Below are 21,301 nucleotides of genomic sequence, written 5' to 3' on the forward strand. Positions count from 1 at the left end.
ACAGCTTGAAAGAGGTGCCAGTGCACTGTACACTCCAAATTTCAGACCTGGACATAACAAATAGAGAACCTACCTATTCTTCTTGGAGGCAGATACAGACTGATGATTTAAAAGTCAGTGTTGTTGTAAGCCTGAAAGCTCGTCTCGCTCACCATCAGAAGTTAGGCCAGTAAAAAATATTACCTCACCCACCTTGTCTTGCTACTTAAAAGCCAGTCATTTAATGAGAAAGGAATATTGAATATTGTTTTTCTCAGTGTGCAAGTACGTTTGGTCTTGGAGAGACATGCTGTTTGGGATTTTGCAAGGTTCTGTGTAGAGATAGCGGTTATTGGAGTGGAGACAGCATGAACAGAAGTGTTTGCTCTCTGACTTGGATTCTGATTGGAATCCATTCTTGAGGCAGAGATGCTCTCTAACAACCAGGCTGTTGGGTTGCGATTCCCTGAAAGAAGAGATCACCTACGTGTTGTGTGACCACCTCTGTACCAGAACTGATGCATACGTGTAAATAAAATAAGTTGCTCTTAGAACAGAGACTCTGCATCGCTGATTATTCATCTACTGGGAAGTTGACTGCAAGGCCTCAGACACCGCTACTGCTTGGCAGTGAAGCGATGCTGGTGTCAGAATTGGAAACTAGTGTTAGATAAAGAGGCAGCAATATCAAAGCCATCAAAGGAAACCATCTCTGAACTCAAAGCACTACCGAGATTTTACATACCTGAAATAGCAAACTCATAGTAAGATTATACCAATTATCAGACCTAGTGGGAGAAGTGGAGACAAGCTCAGATACCATACCTCAGGAAAGAAAAAGGATAGAACCAAGCCAAGAAGGAGAAGAGGGATTGAGTAGCTGAGGCTCTATATTGCTTCCCCAAATAACAAGAGGCCAAACTTAACACATAGTAAATATTTACACCACACATACCAGCTGTCAGCCTAACTCCTGGCGAAGAGAGGCAGCGTTTAACACATTGACATGAAACCTGACCTTGACTATTCCCCACTGGGCCGGGTGGGTGGGCGGGGGGAGAGAAACTAGATTTAATACAATTGTTATCTGAATGGCTATTATAATATTTAGTTAAAGTTATTTTAATTTCAGTGTGTTCTTTGCCTAAATTGACTGTGATTTCCTGCATGTAAATGATGATTCAAATTGTTCTTCTACTCTTTTTAAGACAGCACAGAAAAAGTAATATGTAGTTTTGCACTACAATGAATTGGACTGTACCAACTGATTTATGGTTAAGGTCTTTCTTTCTAAATGGCATTAATTGCAACAGAATGTAGTTTACCAGACTTACTGAGTGAATTTACACATTTAACTAACAAAGCAACCTTCTTATAAGCTCCTTATTTAAAAATGTGATTGAATGAGAATATTTAGTTTCATTTTTACCTGCAGTAGGAGCAAAATTCAGATGCCCCAGCTTTTAGAAAGTAGTATTGGCTCTCATTGTCATTGCTACTTCCTTTCACTTCTGGTCCATAATTTCATGTATGTTTTTCCACTGCAGTGAGTATTTCTCAACACTGACTCAGTTGTCCACCCATCCTGCCTTAACTAGCAACTGTGAAGTAGATTACAGTATTAGGAAGTGATGTGTATAATTATTAAAGAATAAAGCATCTACCTCTGACTTTCATGCTGCATCCTGAGTAGTACTTTACCCTGTGAGCAGTCCCATTGATAATAATCAAAGCCAGTACAATCTGGCCCTTAATTTCTCTTATTTTTAATATTTCTATTTACATTTGCAGTCATATCCACACAAAATGCATTATTTGAATATGAAGGCAAAAATAAAGAATTAAAAAAAAGTGGAGTCAAGCAAGTTGTTCTCAGAAAAAATCATTTTTGGAAAAAATATTTTAAAAGATGAATAGGTAAATTTATAAAGTCATGTCTCTAAGAAAATACTTCTTGACTACAGCCTTTTAAACTATTTAGAGAATTATGCTATACATATTTGCTATGTTAGCAGCCACCAAATAATTATACATGCATATAAATCCTTGCCAACAAAGGTTTAGTATTAAGCAGGTGCTTCAAAGATGACTAAGATTCATTCTATAATATCCCTCAGAGAATGAGAGAAATCCCATCTTCTATCCCATTTAAGGTCACTGTCACTTAGGATTTATAGTGTTTAGCTTCTGAAAACAGTTACACCCTATGAAGGTTTATATTAAACATGATAATTTGAGTATTATTGCCTCAGATATTATATGTTCTGAATTGTAGCAAAATTCAATCTTGCTATCACAGAAAGCAGCACACAGCAGCAGGAATGAGATTTTTTAAAAAGAATATTAAATGATAAGTTGAAACTAAATTGTCTTTTGTGATTTAATGCACTTGTTCTTTGTGTTATTCACAAAAGATGTAGGTTAACAAACTCAGGAGAAAGTGTGAAAAGCAGACCTAATCCTTCCCTAAAGATTTTCCGTGCAGAGCACAATTTGTAAAACTGCTAATGCGCTTTTAAGAGATTTGGAAAAATCTTAAAAGAAAGCTTGTAGGCACAAATGTTAATAATTAAATAAATCACATTCTTACAAAGATAGGTGTCAGGAATTAGACTGAGATAATCAAATGTACTGTGACAAAGTTCCTCCTCTGCCTTGGTGGGTCCTGCGCTTATTGGCGGATTTGCTCGCCTCAGAGGTTCATGGCAGCCCTCAATTTGGCCACTTTCGTGGCTCAAATCTGCCATTCACTCAGTTAGCCTTATCACTGGCCAACATGGGGAAAAGGAAGAAGAACAATCCCCATAGTCTCTGCTGATCCACCTCGTGGATCGAGGAACAGGCCAGAGATCTTCCCCTCTGGTGGAACCCACAGTCCAGGTCAACTCCTCCAGTATCAAGTAGGGAGTTAGGGGAATGGAGGGATGGGGGGGAACCTGGACCCACCCTCTACTCCGGGTTCCAGCCCAGGGCCCTGTGGATTGCAGCTGTCTACAGTGGTTCCTGTAACAGCTGCGTGACAGCTACAATTCCCTGGGCTACTTCCCCATGGCCTCCTCCCAACACCTTCTTTATTCTCACTACAGGACCTTCCTCCTGATGTCTGATAATGCTTGTACTTCTCAGTCTTCCAGTAGTATGCTTTCTCACTCTCAACTTCTTGCACCTCTTGCTCCCAGCTCCTCGCACACGCCCCACAAACTGAAGTGAGCTCCTTTTTAAACCCAGGTGCCCTGATTAGCCTGCCTGTCTTAATTGATTCTGGCAGCTTCTTGATTGGCTGCAGGTGTTCTAATCAGCCTGTCTGCCTTAATTGTTTCCAGAAAGTTCCTGATTGTTCTGGAACCTTCCCTGTTACCTTACCCAGGGAAAAGGGACCTACTTAATCTGGGGCTAATATATCTGCCTTCTATCACTCTCCTATAGCCATCTGGCCCGACCCTGTCACAGTACATAGACTTTTAAAAACTGGTTATTACTCTATCAGCAGTCTGTCAGGTACCCAAGCTTCAACTACTAAACTTAACACAGCTGCAGAATAGTTCAGAAGAACAAATACTCAGCTATTGTGTTAAAAAGCCAGTGGCAACAGATCTGTTTTAACCAAAGTGACTATTTTGCTCCAACAGCCATGTCTTGTGCAGCACAGTAATGTAACATGATCCTTAGTAAAACATGGACACTTTTAGAAAGGATATTAAATTGACCCAAAAGGAAGACACTGTGACCTAGTCAAACAAAGCTGTAATTACATATATATATATCTCAAAAGGGACTTTGTAAACTGTTCTCCTAGCCTTTACCTATGAAGCTAGACACCAGCTTGCTTATGATTCACATACTGGTCACTTAAAGAATTTGTTCTGTCCGACATTAGAACAAATAGTAAAATATGGTTGTGGGATTTTTGTTTGCGTGTTTGTTTTTTTAAACTCTGTGATCACATGAGCCAAATTTTCAGCAGTGGGAGAATGTGTACAAGCGTGGGTGCAAAATGTATATGTGTAGATCTGCAAGTTTGTGCAGATCAGGTAACTGAACATGGAAAGTGAAAGGCACACACTGTACACTTTCTAAGGGCTAACACCCATTTGTGTGCACGGATACAGCAGCTTTGCATCCATTTGGCTGAACACTCCAATAGTATTTGTAGCTTAAATTTGCTCTTTAATCTACACTCCCATCTTTCCTGGGCCAGATCTTCAGCTGATTTTATGGGCACAGCTTCCCTGTCTTCGGTGGAACTACACCAATTTACAGTAGCTGATTAGAGGACTTCAGTTTCTCATCTATTGTACAACTTAAGTGTAAACCATTTAAATAAAAACAATTTGGGACTGCAATTCAGCCTCAGAGTCATTTGTTGTTACTATATTTTGCATTCAAATAAAAGGTTATATTTTGCATTCAAATAAAAGGTTATGACTGTTCTATTAGCCTAAAGTCGTGTCACCATTGGCTAGCCATTACTTTGCAGGTAATGCCATGTGAAATTACTTTCCCTATTATGTTTCTGGTGTTTTTCAGAGTCAATAGTTCTAATGATTACTTCCCCACTTATATGTACCAGAGTTGCCGCATTGACTTGTCTGTTTCCTTGGGGAAAGCATATATTAATTGCTTGTTACCTTACAGCTGTAAGAAGCCATGGTACCTTTTGTTTGCCAGTCTTTTCCAGTTGCACCAGCTACTGTGCAACAGAGCAGAAATCCTGCTTAAAAAGTTTTCCAATTATGCTCCATTATTTTTCACCACTTTCAACAGCTGGATGCTTGATTTCCTGCATCATAGAATGGAAGTCTTTTCTCTTTTTGGCAACTATGTAGTTGCAAATCTTGTGGCTTTGAAACAGCGCCACAAGTATAGATTAGTCATCTTTCTCCAAAGACCCCTGTCAGCAAGAACAATGGAAAGTACTCGTGACTGAGTATTCAACAGGTAGATGATCCTATTACATAGTTACTTTCTTGCAGTAAATTTTGGAGGGCCATATTGCAGTACCATTACACATAGTTCTTGAAGAAGGCTAATGGCATATGTATATTTTCAATCAAATAAGTTATATATTGATGGATGCTGGATTTTTAAAAATATAATATTTTAATATGATAGTTAAAGTTAGCGCTTTAGACATAAAATCTCAGGGTAGCTCAATGTTTCATTGTAAAAAAATACACCCATTCACATAAAAGACAATTTCCAGGTTTTTTTTTAAAAAGGGAAAGTATTCGTGAAGTACCTTGAAAGTTGCCAGAGATGAATCTCTTAGCAATTTATTCTAAATACCATACTGTACACAGTGCATTATAAACATTAAGTCATGCCATTAAAATGCACTTAATTCCTTAGAAGTTGTTTGTGGGATTGGAACCTGGTGTGAGTAGGAAAGGAAGTGCTTCTCAGGAGATTGAGCCCTGGTCTACACTAGGCCTTTAGGTCTAATTTAGCAGCGTTAAATCGATGTAAACCTGCACCTGTCCACACGATGAAGTCCTTTATTTCGACTTAAAGGGCTCTTAAAATCATTTTCCTTACTCCACCCCTGACAAGTGGATTAGCGCTTAAATCGGCCTTGCCGGGTCGACTTTGTGGTACTGTGGACACAATTCGACGGTATTGGCCTCCGGGAGCTATCCCAGAGTGCTCCATTGTGACTGCTCTGGACAGCACTCTCAACTCAGATGCACGATTGTTTGCCGTTGCTCTGACGCAGGGAGGGGCGACTGACGACACGGCTTACAGGGTTGGCTTACAGGGAGCTAAAATCAACAAAGGGGGTGGCTTTACATCAAGGAGTATTTCAGGCAGGACTTCACGGAGGGTTCCAATAAGAAATGGTGCACCTAAGTTATTGTTCTTATTGGAACAAGGAGGTTAGTCTGGCCTCTGATTGATACATGGCTAGATTTACCTCGCTGCACCTTCTCTGTGAGTGACTGCAGTGTGACCTAGAGGAATGAGTCCCCTAGATGCGGGGCGGGGTTTGCAAATGAGTACAAAACAAATCTGGTCTATTTCTTGTTTTGATACACTCCATCTATCTTTTACATCTTTGGCTGGCAGCAGATGGTGCAGAAGGACTGCATGCCATCCACATCTCATAGCTGCTCGGCAGAAGATGGTACAATAGGACTGCTAACCACCCTCATCTCTTGCCTGCCCGGCAGAAGATGATGCAATAGGACTGCTAGCAATCCGTATCACCTGCCTGCTCACCATAAGATGGTTCAATAGGACTGACTGCAGGACTAAAGAGAATGACTTGATCAGGTCACTCCAAATTTAGTCCCTGCGCCCATGTCTGCCCGGGCGCTCCTGATCGACCTCACACAGGTGACCAGGAGCACCTCGGACATGACGATGACAGCTACCAGTCCTATTGCACTGTCTGCTGCCACAAGGCAATGGGTTGCTGCTGCTGTGTAGCAATGCAGTACCGCATCTGCCAGCACCCAGGAGACATACGGTGACAGTGAGCTGAGCGGGCTCCATGCTTGCCGTGGTATGGCGTCTGCACAGGTACTCAGGAAAAAAGGCGTGAAACGATTGTCTGCCCTTGCTTTCACGGAGGGAGGGAGGGAACGGGGGCCTGACGATATGTACCCAGAACCACCCGCGACAATGTTTTAGCCCCATCAGGCATTGGGATCTCAACCCAGAATTCCAATGGGCAGCGGAGACTGCGGGAACTGTGGGATAGCTACCCACAGTGCAACACTCCGGAAGTCGACTCTAGCCTTGGTACTGTGGAAGCACTCCGCCGAGTTAATGCACTTAATGCACTTACAGCATTTTCTGTGGGGGGACACACACTTGAATATATAAAACCGATTTCTAAAAAAACGACTTCTATAAATTCGACCTAATTTCGTAGTGTAGACATACCCTGAGAGACTGAGTGGTTCTCCTCCCAGTCTGTGTACGTGCTGGGAATTTTGACTGAGCAGAAATTCAATTGCATAATGCTTTGTGGCCTGGGTGAGTACTGCTCTAAAACAGGGCACTTCTCCTACAGGTGTTCCCTTTTCCCCTACCCTACTGCTTCGCCCACATAAATATCCAATCTAACTACCCTTTCCACCAGCTGCTGTCATCTCCCTGCAAAACTACATCTGACTTCTTAGCCTTCCCGTTAGTGGGTCTTTATAGCACTCCCTAGAAAGAAGAGGCACTATAGATAGATATAGTACAGTGGCCATTTGTGGAAAGCAGAGATCTTGCATAGAGAGGGCTTAATCTCAGAAAGGCTGAAGAGTCAAAATGAGACAGAGTAATCAGATTGTCAGCAAAAATCTGAGGGTTTCATCATCTGGGATGGCATAAGGCTGCCCATTGTCCCCTCCCCTCAGTGTTTCTCATTCTCCCTTTCTGTAATAGAAATAATAGAGAATACTAAAAATACTGTAATGGCATTGCATAAATTAAAGTACATATGGAGAGCCAGAGCCTCAGCTGGTGTAACTGAGCTTGGATCAGTCGAGTTCTGCAGAGATATGCCAACCAGTTGAGGATCCGGCCCTCAGTTCAATGTTGATTACCCAATCGCAAAAAAGCAGATAGCAGAAATAGAAATTGTCCAAAGAAAGTCAACAATTAGGGAGGTAGAAAAACCACAGTGGGCAACTTTCTCCCCACAGTTCTGACACTGTATACTGGTCTCAGCAGTACTCCCCATTATATGTAATAAGGAGACTCTCCCAGACTAGTGGAATCAGTCACAACAAAAAAGTTAAGCTTTCCCACTGAATGAGAAGAGGTTAGAAAGATTAGATCTATCTTATTTGGAAAAGAAACAAGAGTAGAAAGAGATCTAATGTTCTGAATGAAAGAGAGAAGACCAGTCGAATGCTCATATTGGCACAAACAATGAATTTAAAGTGATTTTTAAAAAAATAGACAATGCATAAATAACTTCTGGAACTGGATACAGAATTGGTTTGATAAGATATGGCAAAATTCTGACATGGAGAGGAAGAATGTCTAACTAAAGCACTAAATGGAGAAAAAGGTTTTAAAATGCATTATCCCCATTTGGAGCATTAATAGCTTTGTGGGTCTAAATGCATCACAGATCGTTCCTCCTCTACACTCAGTGAAAGAAAGGCTGGAAATGATTTGTGATGAAACGATGTTATGCTGAATACCTTAACCTCAGTAGGATGTAAAACCAAAGACAGAGAATGAAAACTGGATGATCTGGAGAGCTGGTTAGATATCTCAGATCTCCCATAGGCAAATGGGAAGCCAAATTTCAGAAACGTTATGGCCAAATTCAGAAATGTGATGGCCAACTCACAGAGAAGTCTGCAGTATCAAGAGAAATCTAAGAAAAATGGACAACTTGCAGATGATTGTAAAACAGTTCTGGCAACACTAGTTCAGTAAAATACCCCCAAACTTAGCTAGAAGAGGAGATTCCAAAAGGAGAGAAAGTGCGTATGTGTGTGCATATATGACAGAGGAAGAGGAACTGTGTAAAAGGAGAAACAAAAAGTATGTCTGTATGTAAACATGTGGATGAAGAAAGGGAGGGGCATTTGACCTGGAGATGTATAAAAAGAGAGGCAATGCAAAAGGCTAACGGTGTGCAATTTAATACCTTTCTCCTGGTCCCATAAGTTCATGCCAAGGCCCTGTAAAGTCACCAGGAACCAGAAATTCCTCTGCCAAATCCCACTGTTTTCTCTTTAATGGCAAAAAAATCTCTATTAAATTGAAAAAAGAGACCAACATAGGGGTATTCCTGCTTATTATTTGAGTAGCATTATTATTATTATTATTATTGCAGGAGCATTCACAATGTGCTAGGCCTTGTCCATACATAAAGGAACACAATCCCTGATTATTCACAATTTGAAAAGAAACAAACACACAAAAGGAGGCATAACAGGATGTTTCTTTAGGGTAAGGGAAAGGGTTTGTATGAGTAAATTATCTACAAATGCTCACTTATCAGTGATTATTTTCTTGTAGGAGACATAGTTCATGAGGAGGGATATGAATAAGAAGACAGTGGCATGGTATAGCAGCTTGAGGGAGGTGTTCTGTGTGTAGAAGCAGCCTGGAAGACTGGAATCAACTGAGGGAGACCCAGATAAACAGGGCAAAATGGCTCTCATTGTGACAGATTTCTGTTACCAATCAGCCTGAGGCGTCAGGTGATCAGGCTGAGGCCACAGGATTGTTAAGGGAGGAGATGCCGGAACATACCAAGTGTCTAAGTTTTAAAGCTTTATTGATAAAATAATAAAATAACAGCGGAGAGTGCTGCGGGGGGGTCCCCATGTCACTCAGAGGAAGGAAGAAAGTGTTAGTGCCCCAAGCCCTAACCCACTTTCATACTCACACCTGCACTATCCGAGGCTGGCCAGGCCTGGGTGTAACGTAAGAAGAAGAGGGGGAGGGGTGGACGGGAGTTCTGTCCTGTGCACACAGGTTGTTCACGGTCCGCTGTGATCTACAAATTGCTCCAGCTCTCAGGAGGGTTTTAAGACCTGGGCTCCTTTGGGGGGTGTTCCATTCCGCGACCTCTGTTCCTGGTGCTCTTTGTGCCAGTCCAAACCGGCTTCCTGTGGTCTTCTCTGCGTTCCCAAAACACAATGGCTCCAGGGACGTGAAGCTCTGCTCCCCCCCCTCGTTGTCTCGCCAGTGTTTTCCATCTCTGCAGCCCTGGTTCAGTGTACTTTTTCTTTTCTCATGGTTGGCTGTGGCTGGGTGAGATAATTTTTTGTCTAGTGCTGTGACCTTGGACTGGGACCAGCATCTTATCGTTGCACTGAGCTTGCTAGCTACAGTGTTGAGTTAACCTGTTCTCTGCTCTCTTTCTCCTTCCCCCTTTGGTCTCTCACAGCCTGCAGAAGAATCTTCCATTCCCCACTCATACCTTTGACCCTTCCCAAATTGCCCTGCGATGCTTGCAACAGTGTTAGCAATATACAATGCATATACAATGCTGATCTGCCTCCCCCAGGGGACTGAGGTGTGACAGCCACCCCCCTCTTGACCCCGAATCAACATTTTGTTGGGAGGGGTCACCACTTAGGTTTCCATCCTCCCTCTGATACGGTGGCAAGGGTTACTGTTGGTCTCCTACATAAACAGCAATACAGCATGCACGAAATTGTTAAGACCACAACAATTGCATACACTAGCCAGTACTGGCTTCTGACTTCCTTAGTAACATAGCATAACACGTCCCCCTGTTGGCATAGATGCCCCATCCGGATGGCTGTGGCAAAGGCAGCTTTCTCCAAATTAAACATGTACTGCAGAACTGTAAAGGAGAAGGCATCTGTCTGGAATACGGTCAGTTGCTCCCGGGTGTCCGTCAAGGGCAAGAAAACATTGGGTGTAATCCATGAAAAATTAAACACAGCATAGTTAGAGATATAGACGATACTTTGCATAACCACGAGCCAATGCACTGAAAAACCTTGTGCCCGAGAGTGCAATCACAAATTAACCTCCAAACACTCGCAGAGGTATTGGTAAACACATGGGCCTTAGTGGGGGCATATCCTGATTCCTTCCCTTCCCAGAAGATGTGTTGACCCACCTCGTAAAAGCGGCCTGGCATCGCCTTTTCTTTACATATCATTTGAGGGGGCTCCTTAGGCCATAATTGCCAGGTGTTGCCCTCTGCAATCCATATGTGCTGACAGTCAGAAGATGTAGTCAGCACATACCGCTTAGCCATGTCACTGGGGGGAGGCACCTCCCCCATGTCACGATGGACCACCCAATCCCAGATAATATGTGATGCCACATTCCCAGGATACTAAGCCACAATTGCCCCCCATGCCAATGAATAACTGACCTTTTCTTCCACCCTGGTCAATTCTGAACAGTGGTAAAATTAACAAAGAGGGACAAAAGCATCAGACACCCAAGGATTCCCATAGATATGTGCCACCATACATACGTTGTATCACACTAACAAATTCTGAAGCAGCAAGAGCAGTCCCACCACCCCTGTTCGGGTGTCCCTGGGCTCTTGCTATTACTGCCTTGTCCTGTTAACAAAGCAAGAGGGAAAAAAAGAGAACAACACAAATGTGCCTATTGGGGAAAATGAGGCCCAGATGAAAAACTCCCTAAATTATTAGCTGTCCTATTACAGCCCTCCCTGGCTTTCGTCATGGATGTTGTTTGCCTAGTTTATGAGGTTACAACAACAATATTACATCCCGAGATCAGTAATTGCTATTGCTTGCCAAAGGGCCTCCCATTCCACTTCCACTCCAGGCCACCACAGGACGAACAGGGTTCATCCCCATGGAATCCAGGGGAGGTTTAGGGCCATCCACCAGGTATTTTGCTGTGGCCCTGCTGTGTCTGTCCAGACTATACACTGTTTCCAAGGCACCTCCCCTCCCATCTTCCTCCAGACTGTGGCTCGGACCCCTTCGGCCGCTCGAGCCTTTGGAGGTATTTTTCCTCCTCCTAATTAAGATTATCCAGATAATTTTATGGACAGCTGGAAACTCGGATGGTCCAGGCAGGTGGCTGGTCCACAACCAAGGCCCACTACGCCATGACCAGAAACCTAGGGAGAAGCAAATGTTTTGAGCCGATTGGCATGTGCCCATTTTAGTTTGCCTGGTAGCTGAATCTGGTACACTACCGGGGAGATACAGTTCATGATGATGTATGGACCCACCCACTTGGTGTCCAGAGTTTGGGCCGCCGTCCCCAGCTTTTGCAACATTACCTTGTTTCCAATTTGCCATCCCTGGATGTCTTCAATGATAGATCCCCTTACGCTTGGCCTTTTCCTTGTCTAAAGTGGCCTCTATGGCTTCGTGGGTTTCACATAGCTCCTCCCTTTGACCCTTCCCAAATTGCCCTGCGATGCTTGCAACAGCATTAGCAATATACAATGCATATACAATGCTGATCTGCCTCCCTCAGAGGACCCCCTGAGGGGGGGAGGGGCTGGGGTGTGACATCATCACTGGCAGAGCCAAGTAGGTTGGGATGCAAAAGATCTTATGTTACACAGGGCCACCCAAGTGGTAGAGAGGAAGATGGACTGTCACCCCATCCCCTCTACACTGTAGTCCTTCAGAGAGTCCATTGCTGTGAGGGAAGCAGAAATTTCTGAGCCCAAAAGGACAATTTTCCAGGGAACAGCCAAGCATTCTCATTAGTAAACAATGAGTACAGCAGCCTATTATGAGCTCGCAGTGTTTGGTTCATGGCTCGTACCTCTTTATATATAAGAATGTGACCTCTATCCAGACTGATAGCAGGTATCTCTCTGTCCAAACTCCTGCACTCTACAAGGTATGGCATATCTGATTATAAGATGTCCTTGTCCCTTAAACTACATAATTTCATCATTTTATGTAAATAACTATGTAGTATGCCAGCAGAACTGCAAAGGAAAAAAAAATCAAACAGCCATTCTGGGATCCTAAAACCCTAGCAACACTAGGCTCTAGAAAAGGAAACAATATTTCCCAAGGGGTGGAGAGGATGATGAAAAAGGGTCAGCAAATGGCAAAAGCCACAAAGTAATTAATTTAGCTGGTGAGTTCATTTTCTGGAGTAAGAAAGTATATCATGATGTCCACTATTACAAATGATCATTTTTGTACATATTAATGTATTAAGCTTCACATACTTGTCTGCAAGTCAGTCTCCCACTCAAACCTAATATTTTAATTATAGGCGACATTTGTGGCTTCGATGATGCTGGAGACAATCGTAATACATGGCTACAACACATTAATTGCACTTCAAAGTAAACCTAATACTGTCAGTGGCAGTATTAATCAATAATTAAATAAGAAGTGAAGATGAGTAACCCAATAAGCCAAATTGGTTTTGTAGCTGGTTGCTAATATTGATTACTCAATTAGAGGTGAAAAGTGACAGCATATTGAAAACAGGATTTTTAAATAATTCTTAACTTATCAGGAATGTAAAACATCAGCTTGGAGAAAATATATGAAAGATGTTATGGCTGGAAGAGCATATTAATTACCATGGCTCATTTTTGTTTGTACTCACAAGAATATTCTAAATGTACTCCTGGACCAAAACCTAAAAAATATTGATAGGAGCACTTCAACGTAGTGCAACTGAAGGAACCTAATCAGGAAAAATTAAATCCCATCTTTCCCCTTGAGTTACATTTCACATTTTGACAATATGAAAATAGAGTTATTAAAATATATTTCCAAGTAATACCATGATTACAGTGTGTGATGCTGGAAAAGCACTGAGCATCAAAGCTTTTATGTATTAGTGCACTTCGCATCACTTACCTTGTTCACATCAATGACAGACATAGCTGAACAAGCACATCAAGCACTGGATAGTAGACAGTAGTGCAAGACAGCTGCTAAGACCTGAAAACTGTAGACATCACTCAGCTGTGGGTTTTGGTCCACAGTAACACTGAATACAGTATTGGAGGAAACTAAAAAAAAAATCAACAACCAGAGGTTACATGGGGGTGGGGAAAATATAGCTATTGTGGGCTAAACTTCTGAAAATATGTTATTGAAATGCAGTGGGGAAGCAGGAATACCTGGGAAATATACAACTATCACATTAAACTTCAGGGAAAATAAAATACCTTGTTCAGTTAAAAAGAATGAGGCTTGAATAAAGCTCTCTCTGAGATTAAACTTCAAGGTTTAAAATGAGAACCTGCAGATGTAAGGTAACATGGATAGTATAAAAAAAGAGGCATCTACAATCAATTGCTGTCATGTTCCTCTGGATTACCTTCTTATCTAGATCTGACAGCTAATTCAGACGTCAGTGCATGCACTTCAGCTTCTTAAAAGAAGCTGATGTGACCCATCTACCATTCTGGAATGAATAAAACAGCTGATTTTAGGAATGAAAAAAGGTTCAGAATGAAAAGTATAGAAATTCCATGAATTCCCTTATGAATTTATGCTCGTAAAAGCAAATAAAAGATCAAAGTCCCTGCCCTGAAGTGTTGACAATCTAAGGCCCACTTCTGAGTTCCTTGCTCTGAAAAATTCTCATTTAACTCAGGCCTGTAGGATTAGACCTTTCCGTAGAACTGATGTTTGTCAGAGTTCCATATTCTCAATAGTGAATTATTACAATCGATATCTGAAGCAGCATCCTCCCTCGTAATATTCTTAACACTGCCAGCATGTCAGAATCTTGCAGTCATTTAGAATAAAAGTACTCTGATAGTGATGCATTACAGTTTACATCGCAGCGTGCAGAAAAGGGAACGTTCCTGTGCTGTCCAGGATCCAAGAGTGGGATTCAATAATTTACCACTCAGCTGTATTCTATAGGCACAGCTCAGAGCACGGTGGAGCTGCGCTGCCTCAGGTGGAGTACTGGGAGGCATCCTCGGGCTGTCAATTTAGGTTGGACGTATTCCTGGAGGTTTCATCACATGATATTATCTTTAAAGATTAATCTTTAATTCCTGGAGACTCCAAGACAATCCTGGAGGGTTGGCAACCCTAAGGCATCCTACCTGACCTCCCCACAAGCGGGGGATGCACACTGGGGTTGTTCCTTACTAACACTGACGTGTTGGGTCTTCTCTATGGCCCTGCTTCCTTCCTACTCCTACTTACTGGTATTGCAGCAGTGCTATATACTAAGAGAGAGATCTGTATATATAGATGGTTAACATAAATAGTTTCATCTGAAACATAAGAATTTGTAGCATTGTTCATAAATTGGGAGGTTCAACAAAGTGGTCATGCACTGACAATGGCTTCTTCTGAACACTGTACATCCTCCTGGCAATAGGAAGCAGCAGGTCCAGTGTTCCCTTCAGTGCAAAGACAGCAACTGTGCCTCTCCCTTCCACAGGCCATGCAACTGTCGGGAAGGCTCCATGCACCAACTTGTTCTCCTCCCTGCACGTCAACATGAGAGCCAGGCATAATCTGGCCCATAAATATTTTCTGAATGTCTGTATCATAAATGTAGCTAAAAGCCCATCTAAAATACTGTCTCCAGAGTCAGAAAGTTTATACAAGCAAAAATGGGTTTCAGATTTGCAGAAGTTCCTGATTTTTTCAGAATGTTTGTTCAGCAGGTGAAATCAAACCCCTATTCATAGGCCTTGTGTTGGCCTGACCTTCACTCAAAATAAGTGAGCTATCCTATGATGGTTTTATATACAATATTCTCATTTAAAATATCAACAGACAGTGGAATATGAGATACCACAATTATGTCCTTTTCTAAGTCTAGGGAGACTTTAGTATCTTAGATACAGCAGCCATGGGTAATGCTTTTTTAATGGCAACTACTGTATTCTTTCAAGTTGAACAAATAATGGAGGTTATCCGTGTATACCCCTGAACATTCACTGTGTGAAAGCTTCTATGACACAGCTCCATGTACCAACTTCAGGAGCATGCCAGTTTTATGATGTGCTCTAACTGGAGAATAGAGAGGGAACAATTGACATAAATCTTGAAAAAATGTCAAGACTAATGCAGTCCATATCAAATCACCACATGGGAAAAGCATATTTACAAACAAACCAGCAACTTGACCATTATTCTGCACGCAGAGTTACGCAATCAAGTCTTGTGAATGTGGAATTTCTACACAGATCCCTTACTAGAAACTGCATTATATGGTTTATAACTGATGGCTTAGCTAGAGAAAGATAGCACATCAACTGGACTTTCTACTGCATGGCAAGTGAAATTAGATCTTCCCACTTTCATATATGCTAAAAGAACTGAAGTGCACAAAATTAAAAAAGCGAGCACCAAGGCACCAAAATAGACAGCAAATTTAAACATATTGTACAGTAATAGAAAAACTTGAATGTTTTAGCAGTAATATGAAGTAGTTGTCCAGCACAAGAAGCCCTGTGTCAATCAAGCAATAAAAGACACTGGGCCAGAATCAGATCTCACACTGAAGTAATTTCATCAACTTCAATTGAGTTAACATCTGGGTTGACATTGGTTCAATGTTACCACCAGGCCCATCCTTTGCAGGAACAGATTTCATTAAGAAGAAAAAAAGGCAAAAACAACACACCCATAAATTGTACAGCTGCTAACCACAGAGCTCTTCCTGGAAATTTGAGATAAATTAAACAAGCCGGGTCCAAACTGGAGAAGTATGAACATCAAGTTATTCTTGATTAGGGTAAATCATTCTAATACCATTTCTTTTCTGTGCCATCTATTTATCTGAAAATGATTAGACGAAGTGAGAAGCTGTTAAAAAGCATCTTCAGTTGAAAGTATTAGATTTTTACTGTGCGTTTGTTTCTATTTTTATTGTAAGTACTTACTTCTGAAGAACCCTTAACTGGGACTACATGAAGCTATTATTTGTTGCTTTGAGAATATTCACATGCAAAAACTGAGATTTTGTTCAGCTTTTAAGAAAAATTCTCAAGTTTGGCCCAGGATGACATTTTCACATATTTGCCCATGGTTAATGTATCATTTTCACACACACAAACATGTTACACATTCACAGTAAAATATATTTTTTGTCTATGAAGTTCAAGCTTTTGTGTTTGAAGAAGACAGCAATCAACTTGAGGGGAAACCTGTAAAAAATAATTTAATTGGGACAAAACCACAGCAAATATGTTTTTCATTAGTTTTGTGGTGATGCATTCTAATCATGTCAGTCACACTATTAATTGCAACTCTCTCTACATTTATGAATCTCTCAGAGCTGAACTTTGATGTCACATTTTTAATTTGCATTAAAGGTGAGGTTTATTCTGTAGGGACAATTGGTTCTGCTTTTTTGAGCATGTGGTGTACAGAATCATAGGGTTTAATCAAAAACATAAGAGAAGATAAAGGTGACTCACGAAACTGTTCCTTAGCCATTATTTGTATTACTGGGGTGGAGTTCCTATCATCCCTGCAAAGCCTGGAATTCAGTGCAAGGATCATTCAAATATTAAATAGAAATATAGTTTGCATGTGAACAAATACAAGGGTGTGCAACAATTATGAGAAACCTGTTATCTTGTATAAAGAAAAGGAGTACTTTTGGCACCTTACAGAGTAACCAATTTATTTGAGCATAAGCTTTCGTGAGCTACAGCTCACTTCATCGGATGCATCCGATGAAGTGAGCTGTAGCTCACGAAAGCTTATGCTCAAATAAATTGGTTACTCTGTAAGGTGCCAAAAGTACTCCTTTTCTTTTTGCGAATATAGACTAACACGGCTGCTACTCTGAAACCTGTTATCTTGTATGTCAAGCATGATGCAAGGCCAGTGTCTACTCTTGCCCAATCCTCACACTTTCAATATGCAAATGCAAGAGTATTACAACATCAGTTTACTCTTTCTTAATCCTCGCCATCTCAGGGAATAGATGAGTGTGGTTTATATTCTGTTGTTGTTATTTAAATTATCAATAAAGTCCCAGGTAGGGAGTAAGTTTTGATTTTATAGAGTATATATAATTTCTTCAGGGCAAGATAGAACAAACTTCACCTATTTATACCTTCATAATAATGAGATCTCTCCCACATTTTATTGGGATCCCTGAGGAAGTAGATTAAGCCTGTTCTCTTCATTCATTTGAAGTAAGACCGCTTAAATAACTTGAAGATATATTGTAAAGAACAATTCTGCATTGACGGGGAGATAGTGAAGACCTATTAGGATTTGCCATCAATCTTGACTATGAAGAATGATACAAAGCAGGAGGTGGTACAGGAAAGCAAGATACAAGTAAAGTTGCACAGGAGGAAATGAGTAACTGCTGGGTTCAACCTGGAATATTTGGTGAAATTAGTCCTCTCTTTCATTGGTATTTACATCCCCAAATATATGCTAGATAATTATGTTCCTTTTCCCTTTATTATTTGTTAGGTGAGCTATACTTATTCACTTATTTTAGGCAACATAGAAACAGCATAGAAACATGCAGCATAGAAAGATTTAAGACAGTATGTGCCACAGAAATATGGGAATACCATTCTCAAGCCATTTTTGTCCCTTTTCCCAGACATCAAAGAAAAAAAAATCTCTAAACAGATTCAATGATCTTCAGACATCTGGTCAGGACTCCAGCATTGAACTCACAGCCACAGTCAGTAGCCTTAGCTGCTGAGCCACGACAATACATTTAACTGGCGCCCCTGACTGACAGCCTTAATGCTTGAGGTCTACTGGCCCACAGCAGCCACACCCAGACTCCTGATTGGATGGACAGGCAGCACTCTCATTGAGTATCTGGACTATATAAAGGCCCCAACAGGAAAAGGAAGCTGTCTGAACAATGGACCAGTGCCTGCAGGTTGCTTCCCAGACCATCTTGCCTTGCTGCGTTGCCTGATTCTACCTTTTTGCCCTGCCTGACCCAACTTGCCACTTTGTCTGACCTCATCAGTCCAACCCACTGACCCAGCCCCTTGGATTGGATCGCCTAGCTAGTGACCCCTGAAAGAACTCCAGCCATTGCCCTGGACTGCCTCTGATATGGATTGACCTGCCAGCTGCCCGACCAACCCCACAAACTTGACTGCCGCACCCCTAGGTGTTGGAACTAGTGGTGCTGGGGGTACTGCCACACCCCCTCGTTTGAAATGGTTTCCATTATATACAGGGTTTACAGTTTGGTTCAATGACACTCAGCACCCCCACTATAAAAATTGTTCCTGCATCCCTGCTACGATACAAACTTGACTACTGCTCTGACTGCCTCCTAGCCCTCTTTGGCCACTGGGCATTACATATTTCAATCTGCAAATATCAAACTTTAAAGAACTTTTTCCACTAAGTGTTCTGGAGTTCCCCAAAGCTCTGAAGTACATCCTGCTTCTTTTCCCACACACATCCTAGCAGAGTGATGATGACAGCTAGCAGTAATTTCAGCGTCTCTGTACCCTTCCTCCATTTGACATGTTATACCTTGGCCTCTCACCAAACTTACTTCTTGTTCATGGTTATTCTGTTTCAGCCATCTGCACTAGCCCATGACCCAGATCACTCCATTGTTCAATAACAACCATGGTAGAGGGTGTAGAGGATGGAATGCGCCATACCCCCTTTGTTGAGTTTCTCATAGATTGTTCTATGGGTGGATATTGGGCACCCTCCACAACCCCCTTCAGAACAGTCAGCTGCTCTCTTCCCAAATCCCACAGATCCTGGGGGGATCTGCAGTAGCTCAGGAATTGTCATCCAGCTTCAGGAAACCCATGTAATCTTAATAGTGTCTGGACAATCTGGCCCTGCGACATCTGGACTCCCAAATATGATAAATCACGATACTTAGTATTTACTATTCATATCTGTGCATACCTACTACCTGAAGCCTTTCCAAAGGCTATGTATGGCTTTGTCCCAGAGGTCACCTAGTAATAACTGTCAGACTCCCAGACTCTTCTTCTGGATGAGAACCAAGCCTCCAGGACATCAGGCTGCACTTTCACAATCCTTACACTATTCTAATCTTTTTAGAAATATTATTTTCATCCTTATTGCAAAACTGATTTTGCCTTTTTAAGGCCATAATTAATAAACGCTGGCTCCATGCAAAAACTGAATGATCTAAAAAGTGGACACAAAACAAGCTCATTTGACAAAGCTCTAATCACATAAGTAATTCACTAAGCATTGGAATTTTGAATTAGCAGGTCAGGCGGTGATCTTTGTGCCTATATTACAAATGTGCTGATAATTCAATGTTTGCTCAGCCTAAATGCAGGAAATGAAGCAAAACTGGTACAAAAAAACTGAAGTATTTTAAGGAACAGGATTATTTAAAGATTTTCCTTCATAATTGTATGAATTTTAGTATAACCTCTCTGATCCCTCAATCATAGAAAGATGCATGTAACACTTAGAAATAAAGTAAAAGTTGAATTTAGTGCCCTATTACATTTACATATGATGGAATAAAGTCCACACACAAAATGAGTGAGTTTACAGTATGCACATAATCCCCACAAAGTCTGAGATTCATAAAAATATATGAGCTGAAGCAATTTATTTCTTAAATTATTTCTCCACCCAGCACAGATATCCCTTAGGGAGTATTCCCAGTGCTATCAGCTGAATAAGTTATTTAATGTTCTTGCATCAGATATGCATCTCGCACCACAACTCTGGAAAGGAGAATAGTTGGCATACCTACAAGACAAGCAATGGTAGGATTCTAGCCTGACATATCTGGACTGGGGGTGGGGGAATGGCAGGAGAACTGGAAGGACATGCAAGTAATTTGGACTTCATGCAAATTTTGTTCTAGTCCTGCAGACCAGGAACATGCATGGCAAATAGAGATTGAGGAGTGAGCTCTGCCCTGGCACCAGAAAATGGCAGACAGAAAGTGGCACCCCCAGGAGGCCAATCACTCTCACTGAAATGAGTGGATATGATGTCCTTGGCAAGGGATGTAGAAGGAAACAGCCAATTTTTTTTGTCTCCTGTCCAGAGTGCCACCAAGTGTCTCTAAAAACAAAGTTTGAATCTCCCTTAACTCCCATGGTCTTTGTCTACACCTGGTTTGAGCAAACTGGGATAGGCATGCAGCTGGACCTTTTGAAAAGAATGTGAAAAGACACCAGTATATTTTAGTTATATCAGATTATGGTGCTTATTATTCTGAAGCCATTTCTCTGAGACTTGTAATTGTTCAGCCTGTAGCCAAAGAGTTATTTCAGATATTTAGTTGAGTCAAGCTCCCTGTCAGGGTGATCACAGAATAAGGGACAACTTCATGTCTCATCTAACATGGCTGGCATGAGACTGCTGAAGATTAGATTGTTTCCTACCTCAGTTTTCCATCCTCTGACTGATAACTTACATGAGAGGTTGATTGAATTCCTCACAAATATGGGGGGAAATTTGTGACAACAGATGTGAAAGGCTGGGGCCAGCTTCTCCCTTGTCTCCTCTTCATAATTTGAGAGGCACTAAAGGCCTTAACAGGTTCCTTATCCTCCATCAAACTCCACTACCATGAAGTAGTGTATCCCATTAATTGAGTATGGGAGGTATGGCCCAAGCTAAAGAAATGCAGGCTCGGCACCATAACAGATGAATTAAGGAGAGTGAATTTCACCCTGGAGAGTGAGTCCTCCTCTTAATTTTCAAAAGCACTGTAACAGAGTGAGGACTCACTGGCGCAGCACCTCCTGCTGGTCGTTTGGGAATTAGCTCGACCAGCACTCGGGGCACCTCCTGGTGGCCGGTGTCTTGCCTGCCTCAGGCCCCCATGTCCCTCCCGGACCCTGGTACCCCTTACCCTGGGGTTCTGCCCACTGCAGTACCCCCACACGATGGGTCCCCCCTCCCAATCCTCTACAGCCACCTTGCCTCAGTGGCTACTGCCAGTCATCATCTAGCCCGCTATC

The sequence above is a fragment of the Chelonia mydas genome, chromosome 1 (genome assembly GCF_015237465.2).
Source record: "Chelonia mydas isolate rCheMyd1 chromosome 1, rCheMyd1.pri.v2, whole genome shotgun sequence".
NCBI lineage: Eukaryota > Metazoa > Chordata > Testudines > Cheloniidae > Chelonia > Chelonia mydas.